The 15,686-nt window shown below is 37.2% G+C and overlaps 1 pseudogene; it reads right to left on the bottom strand.

Moving 5' to 3' along the window:
• Positions 1–786: 786 nt before the first annotated feature.
• On the bottom strand, positions 787–15,360 carry LOC100032240 (vesicle-associated membrane protein-associated protein B/C-like; annotated as a pseudogene).
• Between the last annotated feature and the right edge of the window lie 326 nt (positions 15,361–15,686).

A 15,686-nucleotide genomic window follows, 5' to 3' on the forward strand; every position in this document is an offset into this window, starting at 1 on the left:
TATCTTGTAAATCAGGTTCTAACTTTACAAATAGACTCAAACAATGAACATTCTTAGTCATAGGAGAGAAGGAAGGGGTTGGTTGTTTTTAGCCCCATAGTAGCAAATTCAAGGTTAGCAAAAACTCTCCCACACTGACAAATGATGAAAATCAGAACAATGGGGGAGCGAACATGGGACCTGGGTACTAAGGGCTCTGGCAATTCAGTGGAATGCCCCAAACCTGTATATGATCCTTATTCCTTTTCTGGTGTCCCCAAGTTCACCTATAAAGTGTCAAACACAAAACTACACCTTCTCTTGAATTTGGCCATGTCTTTTTCAAACATTTGGGGGCTATAATGAGAAAAAGGTACATATTTCTCTAGAATAGGAAGACACAAGCTCCAAGATTGTGGGGGTATATACCATATACTCTATGTATATATACTATGTATTTCATTTTTCATATTTCACATATTTCAAAAATGGATACAAGTAACTGTAAGAAGATTTTAACTGCAGGAATAGGAGTGAAAACAAACGGGACTTATTGTAAGTATGTTGTGAGCTGAGTTACATAAAACAAGAAGACTGAATTGAGGAAGTACTGTCTTCTAAGACTTCAGGATAATTTTTCAAAGGTCAAATAAATCAAAAGTCAGCATTTGCATAGTGTCCCAGAAAACAACAGAAGACAGAAGGATCTCAGAGCTCTCCAGCAGCAATGACAATTCAACCCAATAACCTTAGAACAGTGACTTCAATGCCATAACATTATTCATAACCAGTCTTTGCATGCTGCCTCTATAAGGAGATTTTTCCCTATAATTTTACTGACAATAAGAAAAGTAAGAGAGCCAGAAGCCCAGTTATAAGCCCTTCTTCTTCACAAGGTACCTAAAACAGAAGCTGGGCTGTTGTGCTTCTGTTTTTTTCTCATCTGCAGCCCATCTTTTTCCTTAAAATGTTTTTCTTCTTCCTATAATCTCTGAACTTCTGCCTGCAGCCTTTTACATTTGTCTATTACTTTCTTAGCTTCAGTATCATATAAAGAAGAACTTACAAATTTAGACATAATAAATGATTTTGTCTTTCTTGCCATAGTGGACATCATTTTATTTATTTCTGTATCACGTGGTTTATCATTCCTTTTTGGCAATTTAAACACCTATCTACGTTTTGAATCCATAAGATCTTCTGGCTTTTCCTCCTTCCATTCTGCTTCCAAATCTGAAGTTATCTATTAGAGCAAATATAGATTGAAACATAAACTTGTGTTTACTTTTCTCATTAGGATCATTTTCAAAAGGCTTTATAGCACAGCGGTTCTCAATCTGTGGGTCGCGAACCTAGTGGGGGTCAAACGACCAAAACACAGGGGTCACCTAAAGTCATTGGAAAATACATATTTCCAATAGCTTTAGCCGCTGAGAAATCCCACTACTTTACAGCAAAATCTCGGAAAGAACAGGCACCCTGCTGGCCACACATTGTACTAATATTAGTTACCTATCAGCAGCCCTCCCCCTATGAGGGGTGATGGATTTACCCTGTTGCCTGGAGACCAGACTCAAACAGAAACCCAGAGAGAGCACCTGGGCGCTGGCTCCAGAGGGGTTAAGAACGAATCCTGGAGCAGATAACTCCTGGAGGGGATAACGGAGCCGAGTAACCCCAGCAAAGTGAAGCCTCAGCTCAAGCTGGAGGGAGACAACGGGAAGAAGAAGGTAGCGTCTACGGATTTACCTCCCACCCCAGCTCTCAGTCTGCCTCCTGCTGGATTAATATTTCTCAACATATAATTAAATATTGTTTTTGTGATTAATCACTACATTTAAATTGTGTTTGATTTGTAGCAATAAGAATACATAATGCATATCAGGTATTTACATTCCAAATCATAACTGTAGCAAAATTACAGTTTTGAAGTAGCCACCAAAATAATTTTTTGGTTTGGGGTCACCGCAACATGAGGAACTGTATTGCGGGGTCACAGCATTAGAAAGGTTGAGAACCACTGCTATAGCATTATAGACATATTGATTGTTTTTCCTAAATGAAAAACTCCACTATTGGGTCTTACACACTACTTGAGAGGTTCAGTTTTTACTTTGAAACAGACATTTCTATCAGAAGTGTTGCCAGACTTTAGATTGGTGATGAAAATATGTATTAAATGATCTTTGAATTTGAGCTCACACTGTGGCTCTAGAATCAGAATTTGCTCCATTTCACCATATTCCTCAGATTTTGAGGGAAAGAAGTATAGGAAGGGGTGAAGGTAGTGTCTGCTACTTCCAGCCACACCAGCTTTGGAGTTCAAAATAGATTAAAATTGAGATAAAAAGGAATAATTATTTTAAAGAAACACAGTATAAAGCATAAAGTGGTTGCTGGCACACTGGCACAGGACAGGCAACAGTGAGATGCCCAGGGAACATTTCTTTGGCAGCCTTTCATAGGATTATAAGCTTGGAGCTAGAAGGAACCAATTCATATAGTCTAACTTCCAACTTTTGAAAATAAGGAAACTAAGGTCTAGAGATAATGTTATTTGACCAAGGGTACAATGGTAGTAAGTGATAGAGCCATCATGATATGAACCCAGATATTCTGACTCCATTCCAATGCTCATTCTTTGAACTATATTGACTTTCAGCCACAATATACGAATGTCTCCATGATCCTACTGCTCCAATCCATTCTTTGTATCATTACCATAATAACCTTCTGAAAATACCACTTTCATCATGCCATTCATTTGTTCAAAATCTTCAGAAGCTCTCCATTATTAATAGAATACCAAATAAATCTGTAATATGGCATTTAAAATATGGTGCTATTCTGAAGATTTCTAAATTTTCTCATCTACCAAAAATCCTAACAATTTATTATGTAGTCATTAGAATGACAAATAAGAAACTCAATAATTTTTCTAAATAAACATATGGCAGATTCCCAAATGACAAGTGTAGACCACAAATTATTCTCAAGAATTTATCATATAAAGTATACCAGAAGCAGAGCATTTTCATATACAATTTCCTAGGTATAACATTGTTCCACCAAAAGTTTATTTTAAATTGTATTGCTATACCAAGCACTCATATTCTCTATAAGGAAAGAAAAGGATTCAAAATATATAGACATAATATAAAAATTATATATATATATGTAATACATATATTAAATATGTGTATGTATGTACATGGATATATATATATATATATGTGTGTGTGTGTGTGTAGAGAGAGAGAATATTATGACTCTGTTTATGAGCCTTTTATAATTTATCTAAGCTTCTTCTGTCAGATGATGGGTATCCACAGTTCATTGTTGAGTCTCTTACCTAAAACTTTTCAAGGAATGAGAATTGTATATGCATATACACATATGTACATATATTATATATACCTAGGTGCCTAGTAATATCTTTGGTTCATTGGTTAGATTTGGCTCAGTTCATTCTTCCTCCTTTAAAAATTCTAAGAGCCAGCTTTCACAAATGTTAAAATCCAGTCAATGGTTTTGGAGTTACTCAAAGTATAATATCTAAATCTTCCACCAGGTGGTATTCAATGTACAACCTATCCCTTGCACTAGTAATCAATAAGTATATTAAAAGGTCTATTATGATAACCATTGCTCTATAAATGTAAGCATGTGTATATTTAACATGTGCATGTTTTTATATCTAGTATATATATAAGTAAATCCTGATCATCTTTTTTGGTATTGAATTGGCCCTGAGTGCTTTCAGTGAACCTAAAGAAGATATTTTTACATTTCAATTCTTAAATTCGATTGTGGAAACATTATTTTTCCACTTGTGAGTAGTATACAGAATATTATCCTGTGACATAAGTTGCATATTAATTTTATGTCCATTTTACAATTGAGGAAACTGATGACCAGATAATTTAATTGACTTCCCCAAAATCTCACAGGTAGGATTGTGGCAGGGTCAATAATCCAACCCAAGACTTCTTCAAAACCAGTAGATTTTTTTTCCATTGTCTTTGAGATTTTGTAATATTTGTACTAAAGGATATGCATATTTTTATTCTTTCAATTCTTTAGCTAATATTTCCTAAGTTTGGTAGAGATTTGAATAATTTCCTTCCTCTCTTTTCAGTTAAATTCTCTCTTGATCTGAATGTCAAGATCCAAGAAAAAAGATGTTTTATTTTTTAATATCCATCATGAGGTACATACCATTTCTTCCTACATTACAATATGCATATGTTTAAATTTATAATAAATACATTAAGGTCTCTATGTCAAACACTATCTTCTTTAAGCAGCTTGCCATTTCATAAACTTTATTTTCTCTTATGGAATTTCCACCTGTGCTCCTGTATTCTTAGTCTTTGGATCAAGACCTCATAATCCCATTCTTAAAAATCATATAGCCATTTAGGGGATATTAGGGGCCCCAAATTCCAAATCTCTCTTTTGCAAATGAGGAAAATGAGTTATAGGGATGCTAAGAAAGCTGTCCAAGTTCACAGAGGATGTAAGAGGCAGAGGATGCAGAGCCAAGATAGCAGAGAAGATGCAGAAACCCATCAGATCTCTACCAATTTATCCTCCAAACAGCTATGATATAATGCCTCTAAAATAAATTCTAGAGCAGAGTAACACACAAAAAGATGGTGAAATGATTCAGCCCAAAACAGTTTAGAAGGCTAGAATGAAATATCTAGCACCAAAGTGGAAGTGAAGTGTAAAGCAGAATAGCAAGAGAGACCCCACTGTGACAACAGGCCTTGGAAATGGTTGAATCAATAGCAAAGGTTTACTGAACTCAGCCACAGACTGTAAGGGCTGTTGGAAAGTTTTTCAAAAGGAGATTAAAGGACTTGCTTTAATGGCTCAGAGTATTATACTCCCTTCATATTGCCCATATGCAGATCCAGGTTGCAATTCTGGGTCATGATCTCAGAATGAGAAGGAGCACTAGTACCTACTAACTTACAGCTACAAGGGAGCAGGGGACAATGGTCTCATTTTCAAAGTGGGAAACAGTCTTGTGGTTGCTAACAGCTCAGAGTACAAGCAGGGAAAGTATTAAACACACCTCTAATTACATCATACCACCTTAGAAGAAATGAAAAAAAAATTGATCTCCAGAACTAGCTCTGAAAGTAGCTGAACAAAGCACCTGAAGCATGCAACAGGGTTTCCTTTACCAGAAGAACAGAACTCAACTTTTAATCATTTCTAAATTAAAAGAAAATACCAGGGAAATGTGCAAAGAACAAAAAAAGAAACTCAACTTTGAAAGTTATTTTGATGATAGGGAAGACCAAAACAAAAATTCAGATGACAACACAGTCAGTAATGCTGCATCCAAAGCATAAAAAAATGAATTACTCTCAAGCCTAAAAAGAACTAATGAACAACATGGAAATAGGTTCTGATTATGGGCACATGTAAAACCCAATGGAAATGCATGTCAGGTATGGGAAGGAGTGGGAGAGGTGAGGGAAAGAATATGATTCTTATAATCAAGGAATAATGTTCTAAATTGACTAATTAAATAAAAATTTCAAAAACAAAAAAAAAATTAAGGAAGGTGCTCAAAAAGGATTCTAAAAATAAGAGCAGAAGAAGAAAAATTAGAAAAAGAAATGAAAGCTACAGGAAGATCATGAAAAAAGTCAATGATAAAGGAGGCACAAATATACTGAAGAAAATAATAGACCCCTCCCCCACAAAAAACAGAATAGGCCAATTTATAAAAGAGGCACAAAATATAAAGAATAACTACTTAAAAAGCTGAAATTAACCAAGTGGAAAAAGCAAAAACATTTCCTGATAAAAAGAACCCCTTATAAGTGAAGTAATAGCTATATGGGAAAAGTGTACAAAAATTCATTGAGGAAAATAATTCTTTAAAAGGTAGAATGGGTCAAATGGAAAAGGAGGCACAAAAGCTCAGTGAAGAAAACTATTACTAAAAAATTAGAATTGGGCAAGTGGAAGCTAATGACTCCAAGAGACTTCAAGAAACCATCAGAGAACTGTATGCTGGGAGCTAAGATGGATATATTTCAGAGTAAAAAATGATCTACTCCCCTGATTCCTGCATGCTCAAACACATACACACACACACACACACACACACACACACACACACACACACACACACACACACATACACAGACTGATAAAATACCTCAAAACAAAGGAAAGTGGGAGGAACAGCTCCCACTGGGGTAAAGAGAGAGAGAGAGTAGCTGAGGTAACATAGGATCTGTGTGAACTGGAAAAATTGAGACCAGCCCAACACACTACAACCCTGCCAAAGGCTACAGAATAAGAATGAGCCCAGAACAAGGATCTTACTGTGGGGCCAATGAAGGAAACCAAACATTCCCATGTGGCAGAAGAGTGCCTGAGGCAGAAGAGCCAAAAGCAGGGGACCTATGCACCTTAAGCCACTTTGCAAGAGTAAGGAAGTAGCAGAAGAGGTAATAGCCCAGCCCATGAAACAACAGGGGAACTGGTAACCTGGGGCACTGAATTTATCTAAACAAAATTGCTGCTGAAAAGAATGATGAACTGGAAGATCCCTATGTGAACTTGAAAGACTTCCAGGAATTGGAGGAAAAAGGAAAAGGACCTCAAGCAAAATGAACAGAACCAGACGAACAGTATAAAAAGAATCTGAAACATTGTGCCACAATCAATTGTAACAGACATTACTACTAGTATCAATGCAGGAAAAGAACAAGGAACTTATGAGAAACAATGCTATCAACAACTAGAGAAAAAACTGTAGGGGTAGAAATATATATATATATATATATATATATATATATATATATATATGATCAATCACATGGTTCAATGTAGATATAATTTGCACTTTAGCATTAAAAGATCACTCTGTTGCAAATATGAATAATATGGAAATCAGTTTTGAACAATGATACATGTATAATTCAGTGGAATTGCTTGTCAGCTCAAAGACAGCCATGGGAAAATAATGTAACTGTAGGAAAATATTCTAAATAAATAAATATTTTTATAAAAGAAATGGAAATTCTATTCAAAATTACTCTTGACAACATAAAATGCCTAAGAGTATATCTTACCAAAACAAACCCAACAAATATGAACACAATTACAAAACACTCTTCACATGAAGTCACATCTAAACAATTGGATAACATTAATTGCTCATGGATAGGCTGTGCCAATATCATGAAATGACAATTCTACCTTAATTAATTTACCTCTTCAATACTATATCAATCAAACAACATAAAATTATTTCACAGAACTAGAAAAATGAACAACAAACTTCATCTGGAATAATGAAAAGACAAGAGTATCAATGGAATTAATGAAAAATATATGAAGGAAGAAGGCTTAGCTCTACAAGATCTCAAACTATATTATTAAGCAGTAATCATAAAAAAGTCTGGTAATGACCAAGAAATAGAATGGCATATGAATGGAATTGATTAGGTAATCAATACATGGAAGTTAATGTCCATAGCAACTTATTATTCAATAAACCCAAATATCCAGCTTGGGGGGGGGGGGAGAATCTCACAATTTAACAAAAACTGCTAGGAAACTGTGAATCTTGAAATTTCTCAGACTTGTGAATGTTGAAAAATTCTCCATTGGGGAATTCTTCATTGGGACAATTCCCTACTGGGACCATTCCCCATTTGGACAGTGAGAACTCAGATAAAAAATGTGAAGACCTCTACTCCACCCATACTTAAGACTGCTTTATGGGAGAAAACTCCTTGCTGAACAATGAAAAATACTTACACCTATTCTTAAGTCATGCCTATTTTTAGAATTAATACAAAGGGGTGCTAAGTACCTATAAAGGTCAGGCAACTTGTGAATTTACAAGGAGCAAAGAGGTGAAAACTTACTCAGAGATTCTAGCCTACTCAGGTGTGGATTACTAAAAGGATTAGTCTACTCAGGTGTGAATTCAGAATGGGCTGTCCTTTGGAAAATGTCTACTATGATTGGTAAATGGAAGAACTGATTGGTAAATGGAAGGTAACATAGGAGAAAACCCCCTATATAAAAAAAGGACAGGCTGTTGAAAGAGATAGAGTCTCTAGAGAGACAGGCTCTAAGGAGGTTGTTGAGAGAAGGACAATTTCTAAGGAGGTCTCTCAAGGGAGGCTGACTCTGGCTGGAACTCCCTCTGGGGGGGACTCTGTCCCCCTGAATCCTTGCTTGAACAGATCTTGTGGTGAGTGATTAAGGACTGACTAATCTTTTCTTTTAGGACTTAGGCCTGGGTTGGCCAGGGCTGCCCCGGGCCGATCTATCCTTTTCTCATTATTCCTTTTTCCCTCTCTTTCTCTCTTTCTTTAATTCCTCATTGTATTATTGATTAAAATCTATATAAAACCCAGTTAACTTGGGTATATTTCATAATTGGTAATATTTCCCTGGTGACCACCTTGTATATTGCTTTAAAAACAAGACACTATAGTGAAAACATATTTCCTGTGGTCACAAATTTACTCACCCACTCTTATATCTACTACAATTTAAGTCTTCAACTATTTTTACTCACTACAGTTTATAGCCTTCAACCATTTTAACTATTACAGTTTATGGCTCCCACTCTTTTAAATGTTACAGTTTTTGGCTGACCACGAAGTTGGTGAGAAAACCCTCAAAAAGTTTCTGTGAAATCTCATTCCTTTCTCTCTTTATTACTTGCCCTATCAGTCAGTTTTGTTTGTTTTTTTTTAAACATTGCTAATTTGGCTTGAAGAAATACAGCTGAAAGAACGGGTGAGTAAAAAACCTTTTGATTCTCCTTAAATTAAGCTGTTTTAGATCTTAGCAACAGGGCCCTAAAGTCCTGGCTAGGAGAACTGTTTCTAAATCCTTTCCTTTAGGGAACAACTGCCTAAATTAAGATTAAGACAAATTTGGGGAAAGTTCTGGCCTTGTCCTTCTCCCCACATGTTTACTTTAGAAATATGTGGTTACAGTCAGTTCACAACATACCTAACAACTGGCTATTCAGCTCCATGACCAACCTTGTAAAATTTGCATTCTTTTTCTCTAAAATTTCTCATAACATGGGATTTATGGCAAAATATAATCAACACAGTACTCCCTCTTGGGATTTTGATTGTTATAGCTGTAATATTGTATTTCTTTAGAAAACCCACTTCTCTGTCAAACCAACTGAGTGTTCCTTCTACTACTCAACAATATGTAGAACTAAATACTCGGCTTGAGCTTATAGAGGAAAGTCAGGGAGATATTGTAGCTTTTATAAGAAGCATTAAAAGAGAGTTAAGAACATTATCAGAATCTCTGTCCCACCCTGCTCTGGACAATAACCCTCCCACCCCTCCCCCTGCCCCTCGGCCTCAGAAAACCCTACTTCTAACCAACCCACTCTGAGTTCACACCCCACCCATGTTTCCAACCCCACACCCTCAACTCTAAGTACACACCCCACCCATGCTTCAGATCCTACACAATCAACTCTAAGTCTACACCCCACCCATACTTCTGATCTTAATCCCTCTACTGCAAGCCTTACTGATTCCTCCAATCCAAACACCTCTGTATCCTTTCACACTTCTTCCGTGGCTCCTCCTTCTCACCTTACACAATCCACTGTAAGTTCACATTCCAACCTAAATTCGCACCCTACCTCTGATTTTTCTGGCACTATGGGACAACAACAAAACCTTTCCCTCAGTGTGCCCAACTCTTCTATTTCTCATACTTACCCAACTGAGAATGGAGCAAGAAGCCTAGAAACAGGAGTACCAAATAATTCAGATAGCTTATTTCCTTTAAGGGAAGTACCCACTTTTAATAAAAATGGAAACTTGGTATCTGTGAGACATCATATACCTTTTAGCCCTTAGGATTTAAAATAATTAAAGGAAGATATGCCATCATTTGAGGTCGAACCAATATTAATTATAAAAAAAATTAGAGAACATATTCAGAACTTTTGACCCCACTTGATTGGATGTTGAGAATTTATTAGAAGCATTATTGACAAAGAGAGAGAAAAATAATATCATCTCTCTGGCTAATCAAAAACAAAGTAAAAAAGGAAATTATTGGCCAACTGAAGATCCACATTCGAACCCAAATGTTGAATTAGTTCACACAAAACTAAACCAGGCCAGAGAAGCATTATTGACAGCCATGAGAGCTTGCTCTGATACACCTGAAAAATGGTCAAAATTTGAAAGAACCCAACAAGATATTGATGAAACACCCTCCCAGTTTATGGACAGACTTATTGATGTAGGGAATACATATATGGACCTTGATTTATCCAGAGAAAGAGACATTAGAGAAATACATAGGCAATTTGATAAGAATTGTTGTTCAGTGGTAAAAGACTACTTTAGAACTAGCTATCCTAATTAAGCCTCTATGGACCTTGAAGAATTGAGGAGAGTAGCAACCTATGTTTATAAAGGTCGTGTAAAAAAGACCTGAGGAAGACGATACATCAGTGGAAGATTTAAAGAAAGAATTGAAATGTTAAAGAGACAATTGAAAAATAAAGGAGAGACTATAGCCCCTTTGTGGGAATTCACAAATAAATCAGTAACCTGCCACTTCTGTGAGAAGAAGGGCCACAAAATGATGGAATGTAGAACCTTTCTTAAGATGATTGTAAGAAATACACAGTTTAATAACAACTTTAGAAATAATAATTATAGAAATGATGTTAATGGTCATAGAAACCAGAACAACTATAGAGATGATAATGGTCATAGAAACCAGAATTTTAGAAATTTTAGAAATTATAATAATGATTATGGCAATAACTATAATGAATATAGAAATAAGAACTTCAGAAACCAAACTTATAGAAATAGGAATTGGGAAAATAATGACAATGCTCAAAATGAAGAAAATTATGATGATAATACACAACAACAAAATATGAGAAATGGAGCTCGTCCAAAAAGTAGTCGAGGTGCCCTTCAGGAGGGTGCCCAAGGAACTTCCCAAATATAATTAAGGCAATTCTTCTTAGACTCTATTGATTTTGTTGATATTAATTAACCTTTTTCTGTTTTGTCTCCACTCCAAATAGTAGGAAAAGGTTGAACAAAGAACTTAAAACTATGATTGGAAAATTATGAACTGAGACACATTTAAAATGGCCTGAAATTCTCCCTCTGGCCTTATTTTATCTTAGAAGCAGGCCTAGAGGAGACCTACACATCTCACCATTTGAGATGCTTTTTGGACATTCGCCAATACAGGCTAAACCTTTTTTTTTTCCCCCTGCATATACCTCACTATTAGGGGGAGATACTACTATTGCTTCCTATATACAGGAGTTAAAGCACAAACTACGTGAACTTCATGAATCCGGAGCTGTGGTACAAGCTGGACCACTAGACTCTTCATGACCTGAACCCAGGAGACAAAGTGTATATTAAAAATTTCAAGCTTACTGGAGCAAATCAGCCTTCATGGGAAGGACCATTCCAAATATTGTTAACTACTCCAACATCTATAAAGATTGGCGAAAAGGACTCTTGGATTCATTGCTCACATATGAAGAAAGCAGAAGGATTGCTCACATATGAAGAAAGCATCTTCTGCTTTCTTCATATGTGAGCAATGAGCAAAAATTTTGATTTTGTTCAAGAAAAGATCTTCAAGAAAGAAGCTTGATAACCCCTGAATCCAAAGAATGAACTGCAGAAATGCAGAAAATCTCTCTCCCCCTTCCCCCTCCTTAATTTTCCTTTTTTCTTGCCCTGTTGGATAAGATAGAATTCAGGATCCCACTGGATCTAGATGTTCTTCCCTCTCAGATTTGATTTCACTGAGAGTAAGGTTTAAATAATTCCATTTTACGCTCTCTTCCTCTCTTTCTCATATGAGAGTTCTTCCCCTCCCCTTCCCATGTGTATCTTTATATGGGAAAGATTATTCTATTAAGTCCCCCCATTTCTTGAAGTAAATCTTAGTATTATCAACGGTTCCCCCACCCCTTTTCCTTTCTTTGCCTCCACTTTCACCAAATCTTCATAATGCCCCAATCTTTCCCTATGCATGTTTCTTCTAACTACTCTTATGATGCATACAATTTTTGAGAGTTACACAAAACATTTTCCCCACATATTGATATATATATATATAATTTGATGTAAATGTAGTCCTTATAGAAGAGAGTTTGACTTAAAGAAAAAGATAAGATTTATCTCCTTTTCCCTTTCTTTTATATTTACCTGTTCCTGTTTCTCTTGCTTTCTGTGCTTGGATATCAAATTTTCCACTAAGTTCTGGTCTTAGCAAATGCTTGGAAGTCTTCTATTTTGTTGAATGCCCATACTTTCCCCTGAAAGTATATAGTCAGTTTTGCTGGGTAGTTGATTCTTGGTTGGAGACCCAGCTCTCTTGCCTTTCTAAATATCGTGTTCCTTGCTTTGTGGTCTTTTAGTGTGTTAGCCATTAAGTCCTGTGTGATCCTTATGGGAGTGTGACAATGAAATCACTTTAAAAGACTGATATATATTAATTTAAGGTCGCCAAGGAATTCAGCTATGTAATTCCTATATCTGAAGCTCCTCTTCTTGGCTTCTTGTAGGATTTTCTCCTTTACTTGGAAGCTCTTGAATTTGGCAATTACATTCCTGGGGGTTGTCTTTTGGGGATTTAGTATAGAGGGTGTTCTATGAACCCTTTCTATTTCTATTTTGCCCCCTTGCTCCAGAACGTGTGGGCAATTTTCTTCAATAATCTCCTGTAGAATAACATCTATATTATTGTTTATATATATATATATATATATATATATATATAAAGGACAGGCTGTTGAAAGAGATAGAGTCTCTAGAGAGACAGGCTCTAAGGAGGAACACTTGGGTTTAAGGGGAAGGAAGAAGGAAGGGCCCAGGACACTTCCCCCTGGACACTGGAATCTCTGGGCAGGCAAGGGCTCTAGTCCAGAGGAAGAACCTTGCTGGCAAAGATGTGCCAAGTTCAGGGCTCAGAACACAGAAGGCATAGAAGCATCTGAAGAAGAAGCACAGAGCAAGCAGCCTAATTACAGTCAAAATGCTCCATCATGCCCCCCACTCTTTTCTGGAGGTTTTGACTTCAGGACACAGCCAGCTTTGCAGATCAACTCTGCCCTGGCTCAATCTCATCAATAATGGCAGATAAGAAACCTTCAGAGGATAGGGAAGCTCAAGTTCCAACACCCCTCCCCCAAAGACTTATCTGAGAGCCTTGCTAACTGAGCTCCAAGGGCAAAGGCTGCAACAAACTACAGGCAAAAACCTTGAGAACCAGGCAGGAAGCCCATCTCCTTTTCAGCTTCTGTTGTTAGCCAAGGAAGATCAGAAAACCTGACTAAAGAGCAGAACAGAGAAGAAGCCCCTTCAGGACAGAAAAGCCCAAAGTCATAGATTCAGCACAAAATGAGAAGGAACAAGACTACAGGCAAGTATGGGGGAGAGGGCAGAAAAAGGGAGAAATGTGAGTAAAGGACAGAAAAAGACGGGAAAAAGGAAAACAAAAGAAACAACCAAATAAAATTTAAGAGACCAAATAAGTTAAAGTGATATGTATCCATACAAGAAAAAAGAATATTGGTAACACTTAAAAATTGTTATTATCACCTGGGTAGCTAGAAGAATTATACTTAGAGGGAAAAGTGACAAATTGTATAGGATGAAATGCCATGACATAAGTATGTATATAGAAATATGTATGCAGAAATATATATATATATATATATATATATATATATATATATATATAAACTAGAGGTAAAAAAGAAGTTAATACTAAGAGAAATTGGAAAAGAAACAAAATGGGGTAAATTTATATATCATAAAGAAGCACTTAGAGGGAGTGGGGGAGAACACCAATATACTGGAAGAGTAAAGAGGTTGGAGACAGGAAATACTCAATTCTTATATGCATTGAAATTGACTCAAAGAGGGAAGAATAATCAAATCTATTGGGGCAGAGAATTGATTAGTGCCCTATAGAGAAGTAGAAGGATAACAAACAGACTTGTGGGGAGGGAAGCAATACAAGGGAGATGGGGGTAGTTTAAAATGATTATAAAGAAAAATATGAGAAGGGAATAAGAAGGGAGGTCAGTAGAATGGGAAATAAAATAAGTCTGGGAATTATGGGGACTGATTAAAAACAAAACATCAGTGTAGAAGGAAATAGGGAAAGAAGAAAGGGCAGGACTAGGAGAAGAAATCAAAATGTTGGGAAATACACAGCTGGTAATCATAACTCTGAATGTGAATGGAATCAACTCACCCATAAAATGCAAGCAAATAGCAGAGTGAATTAGAAATCAAAATCCTACCATATGTTGTCTACAAGAAACACACACGAGGCAGGTAGAAACTCATAGGGTAAAGGTGAGTCTATGGAGAAAAATCTATTGGGCATCAACTGAGAAAAAGAAGACAGGAGTTGCAATCATGATATCTAACAAAGCCAAAGTAAAAATAGATCTAGTTGAAAGAGATAGGGAAGGTAATTACATCCTGATAAAAGGCAGTATAGATGATGAGGAAATACCAGTACTCAACATGTATGCACCAAAATGGCATAGCATCCAAATTTCTAAAGGAGAAAGTAGTGGAGTTCAAGGATGAAACACATAGAAAAACTATACTAGTGGGAGACCTCAATCTTCCTCTGTCAGAATTAGATAAATCAAATCAAAAGATAAATAAGAAAGAGGTAAGCTAAGTGAATGAAAGCTTAGAAAAATTAGAGTTAGTAGATATGTGGAAAAAAATAAATAGGTACAAAAAGGAATAAGCCTTCTTTTCAGGAGCACATGGTACATTCACAAAGATTGACCATGTAGTAGTAGTGGTAGTCTCTCGGTGACCGAGAATGACAATTGTCTTTGTGCATTATCATCTATTGATGTACCCTCATGTGGCTTTGAAGTCCAAAGACTGAGGCGCAAAGTTTGTGGCATATGGGGCATGGGACGCCAGTTGTTATGGGAGGTGTGGTTGTGACCTGGTGTCGGAGTTCATGGGCAGCAGCAGCCCATCGACGTCATTCGTCTTCAAAGGTGGTGGTGGCATGGTTAATGTGGGTTTGCCAGCTGCTTCTGACAGAGGCAGCAAGTTCTAGTTGCTTTGGTGTAATGCCAGCCCACTTCAAGTTGGACTTTAGCTGATCCTAGAAACTTTTCTTTGGTAGACCTTGTTTCCCGAGTCCAGCTGACAGTTCACCACAGAATACCTGTCCTGGCACTCGCCGTGGGTCCATGCAGACAATGTGTCCAGACCATTGCAGCTGGGCTTTGAGGACCACCACCTCAATGCCGGTGGAGCTGGCTCCTTCGAGGACCTCCCGACTGGCGACCGGTCCTGCCATCAGATCCAAACAATTGACCGGAGAGAGCACCGGTGGAATTGCTCCAGTTGTTCCACATGCCTCCAGCACAGTGTCCATGTTCCACAACAGCACAGGAGCAAGTTGAGGACCACCGCGCCACACACCTCGAGCTTCGCCTCAGTGCCCACCCCTCTGTGCTGGAGGACCCTGGAGTGCAGCCGCCCGAGAACCTGGCCGGCCCCCCGAATCCCAGTATTAATCTCGCGGTCTAGGGACCCATCGTTGGCGATGGTGCTGCCCATGTACTTAAAAGTATTGATGTTAGAAAGCTGCGTGTCATCAATAGTTATGCACGGCTGGTTAGT

The sequence above is a fragment of the Monodelphis domestica genome, chromosome 2 (genome assembly GCF_027887165.1).
Source record: "Monodelphis domestica isolate mMonDom1 chromosome 2, mMonDom1.pri, whole genome shotgun sequence".
NCBI lineage: Eukaryota > Metazoa > Chordata > Mammalia > Didelphimorphia > Didelphidae > Monodelphis > Monodelphis domestica.